General features: G+C 38.6%; 1 protein-coding gene across 1 annotated transcript in view; it reads left to right on the plus strand.

Annotated features, from left to right (window-relative positions):
- The window catches only part of ANTXR2 (ANTXR cell adhesion molecule 2), a 171,562-nt gene that overhangs the window by 76,263 nt on the left and 81,750 nt on the right, over positions 1-13,549 (plus strand). The gene's annotated exons all lie outside the window — the stretch shown is intronic.

Consider the following 13,549-nt stretch of genomic DNA (forward strand, 5'->3'; position numbering starts at 1 on the left):
AAAGGACACTTGAGAAGAATGAACTGGGCTTCTTTGTGAGGTTGCTGCATGCCTGCTTATTTGCTAAGTTGTGTCTGACTCTTTTGCAACCCCCTGGACTGTAGCCTGCCAGGCTCCTCTGTCGGTGGAATTTCCCAGGCAAGAACACTGGAGTGGGTTGCCATCTCCTTCTCCAGAGGATTTTCCTAACCCAGGGATCAAACCCAAGTCTCCTGCTTGGCAGGCAGTTTCTTTACCACAACAGTTGATGTAATCAAATGAAGTCTTCACCGTCACATGGGGTGTATACAGGGGATTCGATCATCAGGTAGTGAGAATAGATCCATTCCATCCCTGAAACTCTGCAGATTGGAAATCAGGAATTATATTTCTTTATGCAGGGTGCAGAGGGACACCATTAAGGTGTGTTTTTAGGCTGTCAGGAGGGCTTCCTATTTACAGAAACATCATGAATGCTTACTAATTTCTGAAACTTATTTAATAGAATCATCCATATTTTACATTTAGAAATATAGACTACATAGCCTTGAGTATGAACTTGCATTTAGATCTCAAAATAAATGAATTGGGCTTTCCAGATGGTGCTAGTAGTAAATAATCTGCATGCCAGTGCAGGAGATATAAGAGATGCTGCTTCAATCCCTGGGTCAGGAAGAAAATGTAAGAAATGGCAACCCACTCCAGTATTCTTGCCTGGAAAATCCTATAGACAGAGGAGTCTGGTGGGCTACAGTTCACAGGGCCACAAAGAATCAGACGTTACTGAGCGACTGAGCACGTAAATGAATCAGAACAAATGTTCCCTAAAAACACAGATTTAAAAGCAGAGAGAAAGTCGAGGCAACATTCTGCATTCAGCCCTTAGTAATCTGAGCCAGTGCTGGGCTTGGAATTAGGGGTTCAGAAATGACTACCATGTGGTATGGAAACTCATATTTTAGCATGAAGCACAGAATGGTAGAGAAAGTGAGAATGGAGGTTCATGAGTACGCCAGGAGCAACACATGTCAGGAACACAAAGGAAAGAGGGATTTGCCAGAATTGAGGGATTGTTTCAGGGAAACTGGGTGGAGCTGCCGATTCCAAACTGATTTTGAATATTGAACAAGACTTTGGCAGTTGATGAGGGACATTTCCTATGAAGTGTGTGTGGAATTACAAGTTATTCAGACAGGCTTTGAGATGTCCTAGGCTGAGGTCTAGCATGCCAGGGAGAGGAGTGGTGAAAGATGGTTTAGGATCTAGGCATGAACCTCCTATGTCTTTGAGGACATTTGAACTCACCCCAGGGGTGAGGAGCATACACTGGAAAGATTTGATCACTGATCCCCTGAAAGAAGCTTTACTTGCTGTACATGGTGCTGAGATCTGGTCCCAGTGGGGATTAAGTCTTATCCAATGGAGACCCATCAGCTATTGAAATACAAGCCAGTAATAGACAGTGAGCCTTAGACATGACAGTGGGCAGGGGAGGGGCAACGTAGGGATTGGGGGAGTGGGGAGTACAAACTATTGGGTATAAGTTAGGCTACAAGGATGTATTACACAACTCAAGGAATATGGCCATTATTTTGTAATAACTGTAAATGGAGTGTAACCTTTAACATTTGTATTTAAAAAAAAGATATAGCCTGAGCAAAGTATCTCTAATGAAGTATAGAGAGTTGGAATATAACAAGTAAGCTAAATCAATTAGAGAAAGATGAGAAGGTGATGTGAAAAGGAAGGGTCAAAGGAAACCATACCTTATGAAAAACAAGATCTTGAGTATAACAGAAGGTGTACCATGATGGTACAATTGCAGGATATTTATTTATTTGATTATGTTTAGAGAACATATTTCCACAATGCTGGTATTAGCATATGATTAGTTAATTGTTAACAGCATTCGGTTATTAGGGATTATTTTGAACTTTGACTATCAGCTATTACCGGTAATAATTCTTTTTAATAGGAAATGAAATGCATTTATTTCAGCTTAGTGTTAGTCACTCAGTTGTGTTTAACTCTTTGCAACCCCATGGACTGTAGCCTCTGTCCATGGAATTCTCCAAGCAAGAATACTAGAGTGGGTTGCAATTCCCTCCTCCAGAGGATCTTCCCAACCTAGGGATCGAACCTGGGTTTCCCTCATTGCCGGTTGATTCTTTACTGTCTGAGTCACCAGAGAAGTCCTTATTTCAGCTTGGTGTTGTGTAAATTTCTTTTGTTTGAGTGTCTTTTAAGTACTGGGACAAACATTTAGTCTTTCAACTGAAATATGATTAAACAGCTTAAAATGTCTGTTTTCAGGCACATTTAGACTATGTCAGCCATCACCTCCTTGGGAATCATATGCTTAGAAGCTCTTATCGAGATAGAAATACTGGAATGGAAAAAAAACCCTGAACAGAGGGTTCTTCATTGAATCATTTCATATTTTTAAAAAATATCTTGTGAAATAATGTAACCATTCATTTTTCAGAGATTAAAATTTCACAGATATCTAATTAATGACTCAGAGATGACAGTGTTACCTATGTCTTAGACTGGATTTTTTTTTTTTTCTGCTCCTAGTAACTGGAAGGCTTTCAGAGTAGCTGCTCTCAGATTTCCATCTGTGGTGTCTCTCTCTGAGGGGAAAGGGTAGTTGGGTGAAACACCTCCAAGGATCAGTGTGGTTTAGGATAGCCCCTATGGTAAGGTGTCTGTGATCGTTGTCTTCTATGGCAAAAGAGACTTTACAGATATGATTAAATTCAGGATCTTCAAATAGGGAGATCATCCAGAATGACCTAGCTGGCTCTAAATACCATCACTGTGCCCATATAAGAGGGTGACAGAGGAGATAAGACCATAGATGGGAAGAAGGCAGTGTGACCATGGAGGCAGAGACCAAAGTGATGCAGCTTCTAGGCAGGGAATGCTGGTCACCAGGAGCTGGAAGAGGCAAGGAGTGATAAACCCCTGGAGTCTGCAGAAGGAACTGGCTCTGATGACACCAGACTTTAGTTATAAGACTCAGTTTGGACTCCTGGCATCTGGAACTGTAGGAATATGAATTTCTGTTGTGTTAAGCCACTAAGTGTGTGGTAATTTGTTATTGCAGCATTAAAGATCTAACAGATTCCCTACATGATTCTGATATTCTCCAGAGCTGGGGATCACTGCTCAGGGCTATTGATTTTGGGGAATTCTTATGGAATATGTTTTTGGATCAACTCATTACAAAACCTGCCTATGGAGTGCAGGAAGTTGTAAGATGGGAGATAAGGAAATATTCTTAAAATGTTTGCAGTGATTCTGTGGCAGTTAAAACCCATGTGCGTTCTTTAAAATTAGAGTTACCATTCTGTTTTGTTTTGGGTCAACTGTCAAGTAAATACGTGTAATGCTTTATATACGGAGTAGAATTTACTCACTGTTTCAGAGTGACAGGGATTTGTCGAAGAAAGAGGTTTCCTATTTTAAGAAGTATCCAAGACATATATGATATTAGAACCCATTGACAGCAAAGATCCGTGGTCAGCTTTCTCAGGGTGCTTGTTATTTGATGGTAGAAACCAGTATAGTCCCATTCATATTCCGATATCCACTATTTCAAAATTATGAGAGAGAAAGACAAATACTATATGTTTCCACTTATTTGTGCAACCTAGAAAACAAAACAAAGGAACAAATATAACCAAACAGAAGACATGGATACAGAGAACACACAAGTGGTTGCCAGAGGGGAAGGGGTGAGGGATGAGTGAAGGGGATTAAGGCATCCAGAATACAAGTTATAAGATAAATTAGTCATGAGGATATAATGTATGGAACAGACAAAATAGTTGTATTGTTATAACTTTCTGTGATATAAAAATATTGACCCACTATGCTATACATGCAAAACTATTGTAAGTCAATTAAACTTTAAGAAATCATGATAGTTCCTAGACCTACTATTATATTTCATTATTTGATGAATTAATAAAGAAGCACATAGTATTTCTGTTTCACAGATCTGGTTTCTTGTTTTTAAAAGTAGATTTGACAGTTACATTTCAATACAATTGGAGTTCTTTTAATCCTGTGTATTTTAATTTCGCTTGTTTAGTCTAGGAAGGGGCTCATTGGTCCCCTATAATCAGATTGCCAGAGAGGAACATAGAATAAAAAAGGTTAGAAAAAAACTCCCCAAATAGAATGTCTGGCTACCAATGATACTTTTAATAGGAGATTATTTTGAAATGTTAATCTTTCGATTCATTTAATGAGTATATTCAAGGATAAAAGAGACAGGTGATATCATTAAAGACAGATTAAAATGTTGCAGATTTGTGTCCTCTGTGTTCCTAGGTTTTCCATGGCAAATAGGATCTAAATCAATGAACTTTGGAGAACTTTATCTTGTAGTAATAATAGTGGAACCCTCATGCAAAGCTGGAACTTTTAGGCACTATCATTAGTGAACTATAGAGTATGTTGAGTTTGCAAACTATTCCATCAAGGGGGAAGTTCTCATTTTTGTGTAAAGTAATTTCTCACAACCTGTTTATGATTCTGTTTCCTACTCATTGAATAACCTCACATCATCCTTTACAACTGCTTTTCTATAACAAAGATGTCAGCAGCATCCTTCCTTTTTCCTTAGATTAAAAAAGGGGAGAAGTTAAACACAATCATGTATTGAATCATGAGGGAAATATGAGAAGATACGGCTCTTTGCATCACTGTTTAACTCATAAGATGTGTGGTGTTTACGGCAGGTTTGTTTCAGTACCAGGATAGCAGAACTGACCGTCCTTCAGTTGCATCATTTGGAAGAACTGGGCATTCTGCAAAATTACAGATGTAAGGCTAATGAGGTGGCAGACAAAGACTTTCTGGAGTGTTGTCAATTAGAGTGTGTTATCCAGCTGCAAATAAATATCTGAATATGCTGGAAATGATAAATGTTCACTTTGCTCTAGTGTCCTTGGCCAAAGTTCTCCATCCACAAGGGAAAACTGCAAGCTCATTTTTCCTCAGTCCATTTAAGACATTGCATAAAGATCTCATAAATCTTTTTAAAAAACCATTTTAAAAACTTATCTTTTTAAAGCCCAATTTACTAACAAGTAAGCTGGGCTTTCATGACGAGGATATATCTGACTAGAGCTATATAGAATCGTTTTCTTAGCCAGCAACAGCTGTGCTGTTCTTTCTAAATAGTAATAATGCTTCCACATTGCACTTGTTTTTTATTGTTGAGGAGGGCTCTTGGTGCCTTTATTGAGTTACTTTGAGAGCAGCCTGATTTTTTTTTTTTAAAGAATGCACAATAAAACAGAAGGAATTTAAATTTTAATATGCCTTCCTTGCACCATTAATTAAGATGATTTATGTTTGGTTGCCCCTTTGAAATAGAATGTGATGTTAGTACTTATTGGTTCTATGGTGATGTTTTCCAACAGAGCATCATTACAAAACAGGTTATCACACTCTTCCCAGCCTTAGTTTATTTATCTTGACGGTAGTACCTTTACTTAACTCCAGGAGAATACACTCACGGGGCTTCCCAGGTGGCCCAGTAGTAAAGAATATGCTTGCTGATAGAGAAGACGCAGGTTCGATCCCTGGGTCGGGAAGATGCCCTGGAGGAGGAAATGGCAACCCACTCCAGTATTCTTGCCTGGAGAATTCCATGGAAAGAGGAGTCTGGCTGGCTACAGTCCATGGGGTTGCAGGCACGACTGAGCATGCGTGCTCCCCAACCCTTCAAAGCACACTCTCACATTGTTCTTCCCAGTCCTCATTAGGCATTTAAAATTATATTTATTGTCCAGACTTCCCACTATTATTTGTTTATTCAAAGCAGTCTCTTTGAACATTGGTGAGTCTGTCAGGGAGGAAAGGAAAGGGAGGCAGATAACCCGAACATATCTTGGTCTCATTGTTGAAAGCAACTCACTTTGTGGGATTTGGAAAAGGACTTCCCAAACATTAATGTCAGAGAACTTTGTATTCATGAGAGGAAAGGCATTGCACTTGTTCTATGATCTTATCCAGAAAGAAAGGGAAGAGTGAAAGGAAATCCCACATGTATTTTAAACAAGTTTTTGTACACGCTAAGAATGAGTTCTTGAAGTCTGTGGACCCTTAGGTACTTAGATGACATTGCTGAAATATTGGGCATTTGTTTCTGTCACTGGCAAGAGTCACTTCTGAAATACTACTTGATCTACACTCATTACACAGTATCTTTTTTTTTTTAATCCAAGGCAGTTCACTGTTGACAGTTCTTTTCACTCTTTTCTGAATATCGGAACATATGATTGCATCAAGCTGGCTGCAGGCTCCAGTGCTGACATTTTCTAGCGCAAAGAATGCCCACATCACTCGAACATTTGAAAAGTGTTAATGAGCAGATCAAAAGGACTGTTGCCTGAAGCAGCTAACTTTTTCTTTTTTTTAAAATCGGCTCTCCTCCAAACTGAAATCTTCATTCTAGCAGCTAAGTAGATGAGATATAATCCTCTCTGATGATGATAATAACAAATGAAAAAAAAATTGGAGAAGAATCAAACTCTGCATATGGTTCATAAAGTGGTGAAAGTGTTTTCCAGAATCTTCAATATCGAGTTGAAGGATGCTAAGTAGAAAAAATCCTGGCAACTAGGCAATATTATGCCTTTTAAAATCTGCAAATTCTCATAAAATATGGTGCATACGAATACATCCTTTTCTGAGATGAGTGTTCTTGCACTATTTAATACAAGAATGGGATTCTCATGACTGTTATTTTTAATGTATTTGGACAACAATCAGGTTTCCTTTTCTCCTGCACTAATTTTACTGAAATGTAGGGACATCAGTGGACACAGACTTTTGCCATTTTTGGCTTTTGGACTGAATGACTTCAGATTATTTTCACTCTCCTTTGTTACTTATGAGCCTGTGTGGTACAATGGCCAGACGGAGCATTTACAAACATCAAATACACACAACATTTATTTCCTGTTCCAACATTTCTAGGGCAATTATGTTGGGCATATGAATGAATATGTTATATCCCTATAAAATGAGAATGATAGCATCTGTCTCATACAGTTACCCTAAATATTGATTTGTATCTGTTTGTCTATCTCTATCTTATCTACCTATTCATCTATCTAACCATCCATCCATCCCACCAAGTAATGTACTTCTCAACACATCTTAAACCTTTTCTCCTGTGCCCTTTCCCTTGGCAATCCAAACCTTATTTTAAGAGAATGTCATGTGCCAGAGAAAGTTGAACCCAGAGTTTAGAGGTAGGTGGACCAGCGTTCTGGGTTTAAATACTAATTCTAATGTTTTCTCTGTATATCCTTAGACAAGTTACTGAATTCAGAGCCTCCCTCTCCTTATATTTAAAATAAGCATAGTAACTGCATAGCATTATTATGAAAATGAAAGAAATATAGAGTGTGTGGCATATGCCAGCACCAATAAAATGTGGTTATTTTTAATAGTATTAACAGCACACAGATGAGCCTTGGGTCTGTTTCAGTTTCTGAAAGTGCTGTTATTTGTTGTGGTGGTGGTTGTGTCTCTTAATCTACAAGATCAAATTTTTATTTATGCAGAATTTTAAGGGTTTTTTTTTTTTCCATTGTTAACAATGTAGAAAGTATACTTGCCAGGATTTCAAAGTCAATTTAAATTTATAATAAGTCATGCATTTAGTCATACATACAATTAATTACACATTATTGGAAAAACAAACCCTAATGTTCTTTTCTGAAATAAGGTGAACACAAATACATGTAGACATATGGCCTACTTAATTACGTAAAGGCATAGAAGCAAAAGACCTGTTGGAAATATTGTGATACATATTTTGTCTTTATCATTCTATTAGAATTTTCATTTTGGAAAGGACCTATAGTGAATCAAGTTTATTTCCCAGATGAAGAAACTTAGCATGGGCTTATATTTTCCCATCTGTCTTTGAGTTCATTAGCTCTTGGACTTTGTTGGTCAAAAGAGAAATTTGATACTTCATTTTCTTTGGAACTAGCAATATTTTATTTTCATGGAAATCTTTATCAGTCATCATTTACATCTTTTTTCTCCATTAAAAAAATAAATTTAGAGGTTGGCTATGAGCCTTTGCAAACATTCTCAACTAGTTCCTTCAACTCACTTTCAATCATGTCTTTAGTATCTGTTGTTTTCACAGCACTTTATTAGGCACTGTGATATTTTTAAAGAGGGAGAAATGATATTGCCCCTAAGAAATCAACACTTCTGAGGGGTAGTTGAAAAATTCGAAAATAAACATATAAACCCAAATTGATGAAGCATGAATGGTTCAACTGGGTGGTAATGTTTATATTGTTAAAGGTTTTAAAGTTTCTAGATAATGGAATGGAAAGTTGGTAGACTACTCTATGAAGGACAGAAGGGACTTAATATGGAAATGGTCATTTTATCCGGGGTAGCAAAGGGGTCTTCAGCCAGTCTGGAGTTAGAGGTACACAAACAGAGATTTTGTAGATAGAGTGTTAGGGCTGAATTGAGGGCCATGCTAAGGCATTTGAACAATGAGAGTGCAAGAGGACTCATGCACTGAAAAAGGACTTTTTGTTTTCTGGGTTCTGGCTTATGATAACAGATAGAGTCTCTGATAAAGAAGGTAAAAATGCCTCTCATTATCCTGTTGTGAGGTTGTCAGCAGCGTCAGATGAGGATTTTAAACTGAAACTTGATTTGCCCGTATCCATGCTAAAACTCGATGCTATGCAGGATAATGAGCATGATAAATATGACATAAAAAAAGAGGTGTTATGGAGGTGGATGTTCAGTAATTCTCAAGGGGATATAGGCGGCACTAGTGTGAAGAACCTGCCTGCCAGTGCAGGAGACATGAGAGATGCGGGTTGCATCCCTGGGTTGGGAAAATCCCCTGGAGGAGGGCATGACAACCCAGTCCAGTATTCTGGCCTGGAGAATCCCATGGATAGAGGAGCCTGGTGGGCTACAGTCCATGGGGTCACGAAGAGACACAACTGAAGCAACTGAGCACTCACATGCACATAGTCTAATATAGGACTGGGGATACTGTTTCAGTTCTCAGAAATTCATACACTCTACAAGGTGTACATGTAGTAACCAGAGTAAATTTAAAATCCTCACAAGGAAATGAAATTAGACTTAGCGGAATGGAGGTACCTTAGCCTCTTCCCAGTGAAAGAACTCTAGAGCGCTTTATGATAATTTGCAAAACTGAGTAGAAGCACAATGTGTAAGGTTCTTCCCCAAATTCAGTAATTCCTTGATTTCAGTTGTGGTCACTGGAACATTTGATCCATTTTGACTAGAGAAATGACCAATTAAGCTCCTATTGCAATCAATTAAACTTCTTCAGAGTCCCTTGAACTGCAAGAAGATCACACCAGTCAATTCTAAAGGAAATCAACCCTGAATATTCATTATAAGGAATGATGCTGAAGCTGAAGCTCAAATACTTTGGCCACCTGATGTGAAGAACTGACTCAATGGAAAAGACCGTGACGCTGGGAAAGATTATAGGCTAGAGGAGAAGAGGGCAGTGGAGGATGATATGATTGAATAGCAGCACCGACTCAATGGACACGAATCTAAGCAAACTCTGGGAGATGGGGAAGGAAAGAGGAGCAGTCCACGGGGTTGCAAAGAGTTGGACACAACTTAAGAGACTGAACACCAAACAACAACAAGCTTAGAAAAATATTGACCTGGCTGCATAGATTAGAATGAAGGATGAGTTAGAGAAGCAAGCTGCATGTGTAATTTAGCTACAAGTAAAGCATGTAGGGGCTTCCCAAGTGGCTCTAGTGGTAAAGAACCTGCCTGCCAATGCAGGAGACATAATGAGACACAGGTTCAATCCCTGTGTCAGGAAGATCCTCTGGAGGAGGGCATGACAATCCACTGCAGTATTCTTTCTTGGAGAATCCCATGGACAGAGGAGCCTAGCAGGCTGCTGTTCATAGGGTTGCAAAGAGTCGGACACTACTAAAGTGACTTTACACACACACACATGCAAAGCATGTAGACATTAATGCCAAAATAAAGCGATGGTAATTATAGATCAATCCTAGTATTCAATATGTTATTAATTAAAATGCATGGAATGAAGGTGAGGACTGCCAGGGGTGCATCTGTTTTTCCTGAGTACCATGCCTTTAATTAATGGCTTGGCCACACTTAAAATGCTATTTATCAGTTCTAGAATCCACACTTTGAGACATTGTACAAATGAATACATACTAAAGAAACTGACCAAGATCACCCAATATCTCAGACCATTACATGAAAAATGATTGTGAGGTTTAGCTCTCAGATGACATATGGTTCGTATTCAAAAACAGGAAACCCTCTCTTCTGGAATTAAAAATAGTTGTCTGTGTGTGTGTGTGTACATTTCACACTGTAGGATCAGGGCTAAAAAGTGGAAACTACGAAGAGGGAAGCTTTGGCTTCATTTAGGGGAAAATTTTTCAAATGATGTGGGTTCCTTGCCAGTGGAATGAATTGCTTAGTGAAGTAGTGAATTTCTCTTTATTGCAGGAATTCAGACATAGTTGGATGACAACTAGGTGGGGATTTTTCAGAATAATGAAGTTCTGGTTGGATGCATTGGGGAAGTTGAAAAATATTGTACTAGATAATTTTAAGGTCCAAAGACTCTCGAGTTCATGATTTTAGGTAGTGATAATGGGAATGGATGTGAGAGTTGGATTATAAAGAAAGCTGAGCGCCGAATAATTAATACTTTTGAACTGTGGTGTTGGAGAAGACTCTTGAGAATCCCTTGGACAGCAAGGAGATCCAACCAGTCCATCCTAAAGGAAATCAGTCCTGAATATTCATTGAAAGGACTGATGCTGAAGCTGAAGCTCCAATACTTTGGCCACCTGATGCGAAGAACGGAGTCATTGGAAAAGACTGATGCTGGGAAAGATTGAAGGCAGGAGGAGAAGGGGACGACAGAGGATGAGATGGTTGGATGGCATCACCGACTCAATGGACATGAGTTTGAGCAAGCTCTAAGAGTTGGTGATGGACAGGGGAGCCTGGCATCCTACAGTCCATGGTGTCGCAAAGAGTTGGACACGACTGAGTGACTGAACTGAACTGAATGGCAATGGAATGTAAAGAATCCTTCCTTCTTCCTGCCATCTTCCTCTCCCCCTGTCCTCCCTCCTTCTTTTCCCCTCGCTTCCTTCCTTTACCTCCCACCTTCCTTATTCTTCTCCTCTCTCCTTTCTTCCTTTCTTTCTTCCCTTCTTCCTTCCTCATTCTATCTTGTTCCATTTTCTTTTCTCTTTCCTGCCTTACTCCCTTTTCTCTTTCTAACTTCCTTCCTTCCCTGCTTTTCTGCTAGACACTTGGCTAAGTTCTGGGAATATAATTAGGAACAAAGCAGACATAAAATTCATTCTCATAGAAGTTACAGTGCTTTGGAGTTGGATAAAATTATCAATTGTGATCAATGCTGCTACTGCTGCTGCTAAGTCGCTTCAGTCGTGTCCGACTCTGTGCGACCCCATAGATAGCAGCCCACCAGGCTCCCCAATCCCTGGGATTCTCCAGGCAAGAACACTGGAGTGGGTTGCCATTTCCTTCTCCAATGCATGAAAGTGAAAAGTGAAAGTGAAGTCGCTCAGTCGTATCTGACTCTTAGCGACCCCATGGAGTGCAGCCAACCAGGCTCCTCTGTCCATGGGATTTTCCAGGCAGGAGTACTGGAGTGGGATGCCATTGCCTTCTCCGTGATCAATGCTAGGGGAGAACAAACAGGCATCCATGCATATTAAGGAAATCTGAACTACTTTGAGAAGACTGGGGAATTCATGGTGGGGAAGGGAGAGGAAAAGATAGGAATGTGGGGAGAAAGAGAGACAGACACACACATACACACTGCAGAGACTAGAATATTTCAAAAAGTCTGTTGGACATGGTAAATGATTTGGTGAAGTCATTAAGAGGTGGGAATAAATTATAGATATGAGAAAATTTTAAGGCTGCAATTTTAAAGAAAATGATTTACTTGAAAGAAACGGAAGACAGGAAGAATTAGCTTTTAAATGAAGGTAATTAGGTTGGTTTTGACTCTGTTGAGTGTGAAATATTGACTGATCTGGTTTTCATTTATTTTGGACATGCACGTTGATAATGACATGTGTGCTTCTTTTTTTTTGATTTGCCATACTTTTATTTATTTATTTTCTAGATTAATGTTATTTTATTTTTAAATTTTGTTTTATTATTGAAGTATAAGTGCTTTACAGGGTTGTGCTCGTTTCTGCTGTACAGCAAAGTGAATCAGCTCCATGTATACATATATCCCCTTTCTCCTGAGCTTCCCTTCCACCCTCCACTCCCATCCCACCCCTCTAGGTCATCACAGAGCAGTGAGCTTAGCTCCCGGTGCGTCTCCCACTAGCTAGCTATTTTATGCATGCCAGTTACATATGTCAGTGCCACTCTCTTCGGTCTGCCCCACTCTCTCCTTTCCCCTCGCCTTGTCCACATATCCATTCTCTACATTTGCATCCCTATTCCTGCCTTGAAAATAAGCTGAGTGCTTCCTTTTTATAAAGGAAATGCATCTGTAGCATGATAACCTTTGCCTTATTTTACTACAGTATTTTAAATCTTTATCCTCTCTTGGCGTTTATTTCTGGGCTAAATCTCAAAATTCACAGATTTCTATCCTTCAATATTACCAAAATGAACTGGAATTTTATGTTTATTGATAAAATTAACTTGGATAATAAAAGGGTTAAGTAAAAATAACAGCATTTCTTGTAGCATTCAAATGCTATGATGAATTAGTTTGAGATTCAGTCAGATTAAATTACTGTCCAGTTATATCCATGTGATTGTGGTTACTACCTTTTTTTTTCTTCCTGAGATTTAGATCTAAGCCAAAATTAGAATGATGAAAATAATTATAAAAAAGATTATGAGTCAGTTCTCTAAATATTTTTTAAAAACCTTTCATTATGGAAAATTTCAAACATATGCAAAGAGAAAGAGTAAAATAATGAATCCTCCATGTCTTCTTCACACAGCTTCAGTGATTCTCAATTATGGCTAATCTTATTTCATCTGTAACCCTACTCACTTCCCACCTCAAATTATTTTGGTGAAAATATCAGAATTATATCATTAACCTGGAAGTGATTTGGTATATATCTTTAAAATATAAGCAGTCTGTAAAAAACATATTCAGGGATAGTTAGGGAGTTTGGGATGGACCATGTACGCACTGCTATATTTAAATTGGATAGCCAACAAGGACTTACTGTATAGCACATGGGACTCTCCTCAATGTTACGTGGCAGCCTGGATGCGAGGAGAGTTTGGGGGAAAATGGATACATGTATATGCATGATTGAGTCCCTTCACTGTTCACCTAAAACTATTATAACATTGTTTGTTAATTGGCTATACCCCAATACAAAATAAAGAGTTAAAAAAAAAACATATTCATGATAATAGATACCGGTACAGTAAAAGAATTCTTTGATGATATTTATTTTCAAAGCTACTCTTTTAAAATTTTAAGCAT

This window comes from Bubalus bubalis, chromosome 7 (assembly GCF_019923935.1).
Source record: "Bubalus bubalis isolate 160015118507 breed Murrah chromosome 7, NDDB_SH_1, whole genome shotgun sequence".
Classification (NCBI taxonomy): Eukaryota; Metazoa; Chordata; class Mammalia; order Artiodactyla; family Bovidae; genus Bubalus; species Bubalus bubalis.